Source organism: Sciurus carolinensis, chromosome 17 (genome assembly GCF_902686445.1).
Source record: "Sciurus carolinensis chromosome 17, mSciCar1.2, whole genome shotgun sequence".
Classification (NCBI taxonomy): domain Eukaryota; kingdom Metazoa; phylum Chordata; class Mammalia; order Rodentia; family Sciuridae; genus Sciurus; species Sciurus carolinensis.
In genome coordinates, this window is record NC_062229.1 from 65,982,806 (window position 1) to 65,992,495 (window position 9,690).

The following is a 9,690-nucleotide window of genomic DNA, read 5'->3' on the forward strand; positions in this document are numbered from 1 at the left end:
CCTGAGAGGCCACACACACACAGCATCCTTTCCCTGGCAGAGTGGGAAGGCAGCAGCCTCCACTCATGTGCAGCTGCTCTGCTCTGTTGCGCTGCCCCTCTGTCCCTCCTGCTCTGGGCCAGGCTCTGGAAGCTGGGTCTGGCAGTGACTCTGGGAGGTAGGGGCTGGAGACCCGCAAGCGGGGGCCAAATAGCTCTTGCAGCTGCTCCAGAGATGGAGGCAGAGATGTGGGAGGATTTCTAGGGACAGAGGAGAAGCTGTCTCACCACATGGCCCAGCATCTTGGGCAATGGGAGGCAGATGACAGAGGTTTTCAGTCTGGGCCACCTGGGTGATTCAATATTAAATGACACATTTTCAATTGGATTTTTAGAAAAAGTGACAGAAGCGGTGGTTTATTGACAGAGCACAGAAAGGAAAAGGTTAGGATTGCCGCGATGCTTTTTCAGGAAAAACCCGTCGAACAGCAAAGCGATTCTGACTGCTCTGAGACGTCAAGATGGTGTGACTTGACTGGGCATTTCCTCAGAAATGGAGAGAGGAAGCTAAGTCTGGGGAAGCCATGGATCACCCATGATTGAAGGTAGAGACTCAGAAGAGGGGCAGTGCTTTGATCCTCTCTGGAAGTTTGTTTATTTGGTTATTTTATTAATTTATTTAGTTTGGTACCATAGATTGAACACAGGGGCACTTAAACACTGAACCACATCCCCAGCTCATTTTCTTTTCTTTTAGAGACTGGGTCTCAGTGAGTTGCTTAGGCCCTCACTATGTTCTTGGGCCCAAACTTGAACTCACCATTCTCCTGCATCAGCCTCCTGAGCTGCTGGGATTACAGGCATACACCCCACCCCTGCTGGAACTTTCCTTTTCTGTGTAGGAGTATGTTGTCAATATTTGATATCAGGAAGATGTTATGACCAGCTACCTCGAGTCTGGATCCAGATGTTCTCAGTTCACATCCTACTGTATTGTGTATTAGCTGTGTGACCTTGCTTGGTACTTAAACTCTCTGAACTTCTGCTACAGGGAATCATTATAGTGCTTTGGTTTAAATGTGTCCTGCAAAATTTCAGGTGTTGGAAAACTCACCCTCAAAATCACAAATTGATGCTAATTGGAGGTGGGGCCTTTAGGAAGTAATGAGTGTTAGATGAAGTCAGAAGTGTGGTGTCCCCTGATGGCGTTGGTGGTTTCATAAGAGGAGGATGGGAGAGCCAAGCCTGCTTTCTGACATGGGGATGATGCCATTCACCACATTGTGATGCAGCAAGAAGGCCCTCCCCAGAGGCAGGCACCTTGATCCCAGCCTGCAGAAACGAGAGAAAGACATTCTTCTTCTTTATAGATTACCCAGTCTGTGGCATTTTGTTGTAGTCACATAAAATAGTCTAAATAAAGTATCTCTCTCATAGGTTTGTCATATGAATCAAATGGCTTCCTAGGTCAGGCATTCCTAACAAGCATCTTGCACGTGGAAAGTGCTAAATGCAAGTTAGATGTCAGTATCATTATTTTTTGGCTAGAATAAGAAATAACGCAAAAGAAAGTTTTTCCTGCAAGCTGAAACTAGTCAATCGACCAAGGAAATCAGAATGAGGATGTCACAAAGTCTTAGATGCAGCTGTGGTTCAAATATGTGTTTTCTGTGTCTTGACCTGTTCAAGAATACTGCCTTATTGCTTAAACTGATGATATGTATTCTTATAAAAATACCTAATGGGCCAGGTCTCACACCTATAGCCCCAATGACTTGAGAGGCTGATATAGGATTTCAAGATCAAGGCCAGTGTCACCAACTCAGCCAGGCCATAAGGAACTCAGCCAGGGCCTCTATCTAAATCTTAAAAAGGGCTGAGGTTCTGGCTCAGTGGTTGAGCACCCCTGGGTTCCACTCTGGTACCAAAACACCAAAAAAAAAAAAAACCCTCAGCTAATCCCACCTGTTGGTATCATCCTACCTTTGAAGAATTCATGGAGTTGGAATTACTCAAAGGAAGGATTGGTTCATCTGTCTTGATGGCCAAGGTCACATCTCCAGCAGCGCTTCCCCCCTGCCCTGGACTTATGATATAGAATTGAAGAGACACAGGCCTTCAATCATTACATGGTTGACTAACTTATGGCAGGAACCAGCGACATGTGTGTCAGCAGTGGTCCTCATGTCAGGGTTTCCTGGTTGTGACCAGAAGGAGAACAATTTAGAGGAGGGCAAGTTTATTTTGCCTCAGGGTTGCAGAGGCTCAGTCCCTGGTCAGTGGGCTCCAGAGCTCTGGGCCAAGGTGAGGCAGATCCTGGTGGAAGGGTGCAGTAGAGGAAAGAGTCTGAGCTCAAGGCATCCCGGGAGCAGAGGCAGCAAGATCAAGGGAACTGGGACAAACTGTTACCCCAAGGACATGCCCCGTGACCTACTTCCTGCAGCCACGCCCCGACCTGTCTGTCTTCCTTCATCCATTCCAGTTAGGCTGCTCCTCAGGCTGGTCATCCACTTTTGCACATTCCTGCATGGGCGTGCATAGGAGGTTTTGGGGGACACCTCATCTCCAGCCCTAACAGTCGTGAACTTTGGGGTCTAAAATCCAGATCTTTTGCTTAGTTGTAACTTAAATGACTGCTGTGGGCAGGGGTGTGGAAGGATGTACTTTGCTGAGTGGTTTCCTTCCAATCTTCCTTCTGAGATACTTAGAAAACGCCCAGAATGACTGCTGCACACCAAGTTCATGGACTGGCCAGTGCCCTGGCCCTAGGCAAGGGCTGTGAGGTGGCCATGCCCACCCAGACTGGAAGTCTGGGTGCCCAGGCGGCCCTGGAGCCTGGTTCCCAGGCACTGCTGTCCCCTGATGACTGTTCCTGGAGGGAGCACCCCGTTCCCCTTAGGGCTCTTCTCTAGGATGAGGTGGTACCTAGGCCAAAGGTTACAGCTGGTTGGAAACCTCTGCAACCCGCAACCCTTCCAGCCAGTCACCCACAAGTCCTCGTGGGCCCTGCAGGAAAATGTTATCTTTCTCTTGTCTGAGATTTGCTGAATCCACTGGTGGTAGATGCAGTGCCTTTTCAATGTGTCCAAGAGATTCTCTTCAAGTTCATCCTTTTTTATTTTATTGTAATTTATGACCATCATAATCCAAATGACTGTTAGGTCATTGTGACCATTCTGCTTTCTTTGGTGGGGCCAGGGGTGGCGAGTACGGGGGATTGAACCCAGGAGCACTTAAGCACTGAGCCACATCTCCAGCCCTGTTTTGTATTTTATTTAGAGACAGGGTCTCACTGGAGTTGCTTAGTTGCTCAGCCTTTTGCTGAGACTGGCTTTGAACTAGGAATCCTCCTACCTTGGTCCCAGGTGAGTGGGTTTACAGGCATGTGCCACTGGGCCCCAATTGGAAGCAGGTGTTGATGACACCATGTAGCTTGGGGACTTGACAGGAGCACCTGCTTGGGAGGCATAGAGGGTCAGCACTGTGGAAGTGCGAGGATCCTGTCAGCATGCAGGACTGTTTGACCTGGTGGCAGTGTTAGGACAGCAGGAAATTCCGCTGCACTGGGAGGACCTGGGACCTCAGGGAATGCAGGGTGACCACCCGGGTTGGCTTTTTCTATCCTTCCCTTGAAGCCACCTCCTGTGGGACAGGCCTCATGCCACCCCACTGCTGGTGGAGATCTACACTGTGCCAGTCCTGCTCGTGGGGACATAAGGTGCAGTACAGAGCAATGGTCAGCGAGTCCATGGTGTCAGCAGGAACCCACATGCCACTCAATATCTTGATTCAGAGGTGGCAAGTGGGGACATGAACACACCCATGGGATCGAGAGGGTACAGAAAGGCTCGAGGAAGAGGTGACATTTGGGAGAAGATGAAGAGAGTGGGTTTGGGTCAGTGCTGACTTTAAAGGGTGGACCCTGTGCCAGTTCCCTTGATACTCTTCATAAACCTTTTTCACATAGAATGAAAGTGGTGTTGCAGAGGGTGTTTTAATAGCTTGTCTCTTCGTGGGTAACAATGTGCACACATAATCATCTACATAGTAGAAAGGAATACCTGAGAGGTGATATGAAAAGTCAGGATCATGGGAGTGTGCTGAGACACACACCTGTATACCCAGCGGCTCTGGAGGCAGAGGCAGGAGTATCCCTAGTTCAAAGCCAGCCTCGGCAACTCCGTGAGGCCCTAAGCACCCTAGTGAGACCTGGTCTCTAAATAAATACAAAATAGAGCTGGGGATGTGGCTTGGTGGTTAGGCACCCAGGGTTCAATACCTGGTACAAAAAAAAAAAAAAAAAAAAAAACTGCATCCAGGAGGGAGGCTGGTGGCAGCTGAAATCATAACCCTGTCCACACACACCATTTGGGGGCTGTGCAGGAAAGCTATCATCAGGGGCTCTCACATATGCACTTTGACATTCAATGAAAAAATTGACACATCATGTAATTAAAAGTGAGCTTTCACCAGAGCGAACAGATAAAGTTAATTATATGCTCAGAGTAGCATTTCTCTTCTTCTTTTTCTTTTTTTGAATGCAGTGGAGATGGCTATCACCCCATTGTCCCCCGTGGGCTGGTACACCAGAACCGAGTGCAGAACCGCAGAACCGACTGCACTCTGCTCACACTGAACGAATCCCAAGTCCGGAACAGAGCATCCTTTAGAGACAAATGATCTAACATAAAGGGAAAGAAGATGGACTGGAAAGGAGGAGAGCCCTGCTTGGGAGTAGCTCTAAATAGAACAGAGTTTGGGGAGAAAAGGCCTTGTGACACTGATACCAAATGATTTAAAAATAATTCCTGGGGCTGGGGGAAGTGGCACATGCCTGTAATCCCAGGACTCAGGAGGCTGAGGCAGAAGGATTGCCAGTTCCAGGCCAACCTCAGCAACTCAATGAGGCCATTTTTAAAGGGAAAGGCTTCAGTTTTTCTCCATTCAGAATGATGTTGGCCATGGGCTTAGCATAAATAGCCCTTACAATGTTCAGGTATGTTCATACCATCCCTATTTTTTCTAGTGTTTTGAGCATGAAGGAGTATTGTATTTTGTCGAATGCTTTTCTGCTTCAATTGAAATAACCATATGATTCTTATTCTTAAGTCTATTGACATGATGGATTACGTTTATTGGTTTACGGATGTTAAACCATCCTTGCATTCCAGGGATGAACCTCACTTGATCATGGTGCACAATTTTCTTAATATGTTTTTGGATACAGTTTGCCAATATTTTGTTAAGGATCTTTGCATCTATATTCATCAAGGATATTGGTCTAATATTTTCTTTCCTTCATGTATCTTTGCCTGGTTTAGGTATGAGGGTGATATTAGCTTCATAGAATGAGTTCAGTAGGGTACCATTCATTTTATTTCCTGGAATACTTTGAGAAGTATTGGAATGAGTTCTTCTTTGAAAGTCTTATAGAACTTGGCTGAGAATCCGTCTGCTCCTGGGCTTTTCTTTTCTTGGTTGGTAGATTTTTTTTTTTTGACTGTCCAGGATTCATTTATTTTTTATTTGCCTTTTCAAAAGTGTGATAAAACAAGGATAAATTCAATAATGAATATTTGAAATCCAAACCAATTTATCTATAGTGGATATCTTATCTATTAATATCACAAACATCTCAGTTGCCTCCATCTGTCTTACAAATTTCTTTCAAAAATTGAAACACAATTAATTATACCTTATTAATCTCCCCAAAGCAAAAAAATATATCTACCATTCAGCATACAAAAGTTACACATTAAAAGTGCATATATATCTTCCTTAATTGGTCCACTCATTAAATTTACATTTGGTCATCCTTAACATTTAACATTTACATAATTCTTCATATAGGTAGGTCATTATAAATTAAAAAAAAGTTACTTCAGCACAAAACACACTTTCTGCTTATTGAAATCTTAACCTCAATCAGTTGTCAATCATTGTAAACTTGGATAAACCCACAGTTTCTTGGACAGCTAACATACAGAAAAACAAATCTTTACTAAAAATCTGGGCCAACTCATTGCATATTTGCCCCCTGAAATGAAAAATAAATTAGAATTTAAGCAGTGTATTGCCATAACTTACCTTGAAGGCAAGCAGATTCTCCTATATTTACAGAACTTATACTGGAGACATTACTGATAATCTCCAATAGAAGTGTGTTTAAGGAGGACCTGGTTTTAAACTTTGAGATAGCATAGGACAAACCCTATAAAATTCATTTTCTTTTCCCCAAAATATTGGAAGATCCTTTTGAAACTTAATATCTTCAGTTATCAATATTACTGCATTATGGAGCTAGTGCAATCCTGCATAGCCTTGGTCAAAATGACAAGGCACAATAAAAAATTAAAGTTATTATATGAACAAGAGAAGTTTTTGAAGATAATTTAAGGCCTTGAAGTGAAGTTATCAGTCTAATTTAAAGCTGAAGTATAAACCATAAATTATCCACCTGAAATGCAAGCAATATGCTTTTTCAGCTTCTGTTCTGTGGACAAGAAAATAGAAACAACTCTTGCTTATGGTTTGTGTATTAGAATCCTTCTGAACCTGGAGGAGTAAAAGTCAATTCCTTTGTTTTCTACTGTTCATGGAAGATTTCAGGACTGCTTTAGTCATTTGAGTGGAATGCCAAACTGTGGACACTGTGCAGATGCTAATGCTCAGAAGGCTTCTGCTACTAAGTGAGGGTGAGACTGAATCATGGACTTCCACCCATGTTTTGTTTCCATTATGTCGGTTGCTTGGTTGCTGTTCCAGTTTTTCCCATCTTTACACCAAAGTTGTCGAAGTACACGGCACCTATTAATAAAGTCTATGGCTTGTGCTTTCAACTGTTCTGCACTGTGCAAATCTGCAAGGACAAGGGTATCAGCAACATTTTCTACTGAGAGGTTACTACACAAAGCTTCTTCACACATGACCTTCAGCCGTTCCAGTGCATATTTGTCTGCAACTGCCAACAAGTTGTCAGCCATTTTATCAAGATTTGGTGCTTTCCCTGTGTAAACGAATCTCATCATTTCTTTAAAAACCTCAGGGTCTAAATCATTTATTTCCACTCGATTCTTTTTGTTTTCTTCCATTTCATGTTCAAACATTGCATTAAAAACTGGGGATTGAGCTGCAAGCACAGATTTATGAGCTTTAAATTCTTGTCCTCTCACAAAAAAACTGCAATCTGTAAATCTTGTGTTTCCCAGAGATGACCTAAATCTTCTAGTCGACATTCAGGCACCTTCAAAGTATTTGTATTTGTATGTCCTGATATGTTTACTGAATCTTGAACCACACTCACCTCACAAAATAATGTTAGCTTGTCATCTGGTAAAAGACCATTAGCTTCATCAAGCAAAAAAATCCCTTCTAATGAATTTTTTATATCCCCAGTCCTTCCCTTGCACAAATTGATATGCTCTTTGGCTTTCCATTGCTTTTGTTTCTTCCCTTTTAGTGTTCAGAAGGGAAAATTTGAATTTTCCTCGAACTTCACTTTTGGGGCAGCTGACTAAAAGCAAATATAAGGACAAGTAGTCTTTACTTTCATCATCTAATCCCTTTGGGTTTACCCTCAGGTATCATTTCATTTTGTCACTTGGGCCAGATGAAAATGTTGAACTTTTTAACACTTCACCCATCTCCTCTCGACAAAAACTGAAGTTATTAATAGTCCACATGTAGGAAAACTTTACTACTTTAACCTGTGTGTAACACCAGCTTTATGCTATAGGACCAGTAGACATATCTCCAGGCAGAGGTGGGCTGGGTTCCCGAGACATTGCTACCTTATTGCAGTCTTTTAGGATTTATGCAGTAACCCACACAGCTGAGTACTTTACAGTTGCTGGAAGTCTTACTGTGCTAGGATCGAGGTGGTTGCTGCTGCCATGATCCACTCCCTGGTGACCTCTCTTCAGCTAATCTTTCTCTCTTCTGATGCCCTGGCCCTGTTCCTTCTCTGCTTTCAGGTAACCTGAGAACTTAGTTGACTCTGTACCCTGGAGATAACTGCACAGGAAGCCTGGAGCTCTCCACTGTTCTCCAGCCAGAGGTCACCAGCCTCTGCCTGGATGGTAGATTTTTAATGGCTTCTTCTATTTCATTGCTTGATATTGATCTGTCTAAATTGTATATGTCCTCCTGGTTCAGTTTGGGAGGAGTATATGTCTCTAGAAATTTTTCAATGTCTTCGGTAGTTTCTATTTTGTTGGAATACAGATTTTCAAAGTAGCTTCTCATTATATTCTGTATCTCAGTGGTGTGTGTCGTGATATTTCCTTTTTCATCACAGATTTTAGTAATTGAGTCTTCTCTCTCCTTCTCTTTGTTAGTGTGGCTAGGGGTTTGTCTATTTTGTTTACTGTCTCAAAGAACCAACTTTTAGTTTTGTCAATTTTTTGAATTGTTTCTTTTGTTACAATTTCATTGATTCAGCTCTGATTTTAATTATTTCCTGTCTTCTCCTACTTTTGCTGTTATTCTGTTCTTTTTCTAGGGCTTTGAGCTGTAATGTTAGGTCATTTAGTTGTTGACTTTTCATTCTTTTCTGGAATGTGCTCCATGCAATGAATTTTCCTCTCAGTACCACTTTCATAGTGTCCTAGAGATTTTGATATGTTGCATTGTCGTTCTCATTGACCTGTAAGAACTTTTTTATCTCCTCCCTGATGTTTTTTGTTATCCATGTTTCATTCAATAGCATATTATTTAGTCTCCAGGTGTTGGAGTAATTTCTGTTTTTTATTTTGTCATTGGTTTCTACTCTCAGTCCATTATGATCTGATAGAACACAAGGCAGTATCTCTATTTTTTTTTGCATTTCCTAAGGGCTGCTTTGTGGCATAACATATGGTCTATTTTCAAGAACGTTCCATGTGCTGCTGAGAAGAAAGTGAATCTGCTCTTTGATAGATGTAATACTCTATATATGTCTATTAAGTCTAGGTTATTGATTGTGTTATTGAGTTCTATGGTTTGTTTGGTTTTATTTGGAAGATCTATCTAGTGGTGACAGCAGTGCATTAAAATCACCCAGAATTATTGTGTTGTGGTCTATGTGATTCCTGTAATTGAGAAGGATTTCATTGATGTACAGGCATACACCATTGTTTGGGGCATAAGTATTTACTATCATTATGTCTTCCTGATTGATGGCTCCCTTAAGCAGTATGAAATGTCCTTCTTTATCACTTCTGTCTAAATTTGGCTTGAAGTCCACATTATCTGATATAAGGATGGCAACCACCGCTCTTTTACTGAGTCCATGTACGTGGTAGGTTTTTTCCCATCCTTTCACCTTTAGTCTGTGGGTGTCTTTTTCTGAGATGAGTCTCTTGCAGGCAGCATATTGTTGGGTCTTTCTTTTTAATCAATTCTGCCAGTCTATGTATTTTGATTGATGAGTTTAGTCCATTAATGTTCAGGGTTATTATTGAGATATGATTTGTATTCCCAGTCATTTGGCTTATTTTTGGTTTTTAAGTTGGCTTGGTTTCTCCTTTGAGTGGTTTTTCTCTAAGGAAGTTCCTCCCTTCACTGACCTCCATTGTTGTTTTTCATTTCCTCCTCATGGAATATTTTGTTGAGAACATTCTTTAGTGCAGGCTTTCTACTTGTAAATTCTTTTAACTTTTGTTTATCATGGAAGGATTCTATTTCATCTTCAAATCTGAAGGTTAGTTTTGCTGGGTATAGGATTCTTGGTTGG

The 9,690-nt window shown here is 42.3% G+C and overlaps 1 pseudogene; it reads right to left on the minus strand.

Annotated features, from left to right (window-relative positions):
- Positions 1–6,583: 6,583 nt before the first annotated feature.
- On the minus strand, positions 6,584–7,762 carry LOC124969508 (speckle-type POZ protein-like; annotated as a pseudogene).
- Between the last annotated feature and the right edge of the window lie 1,928 nt (positions 7,763–9,690).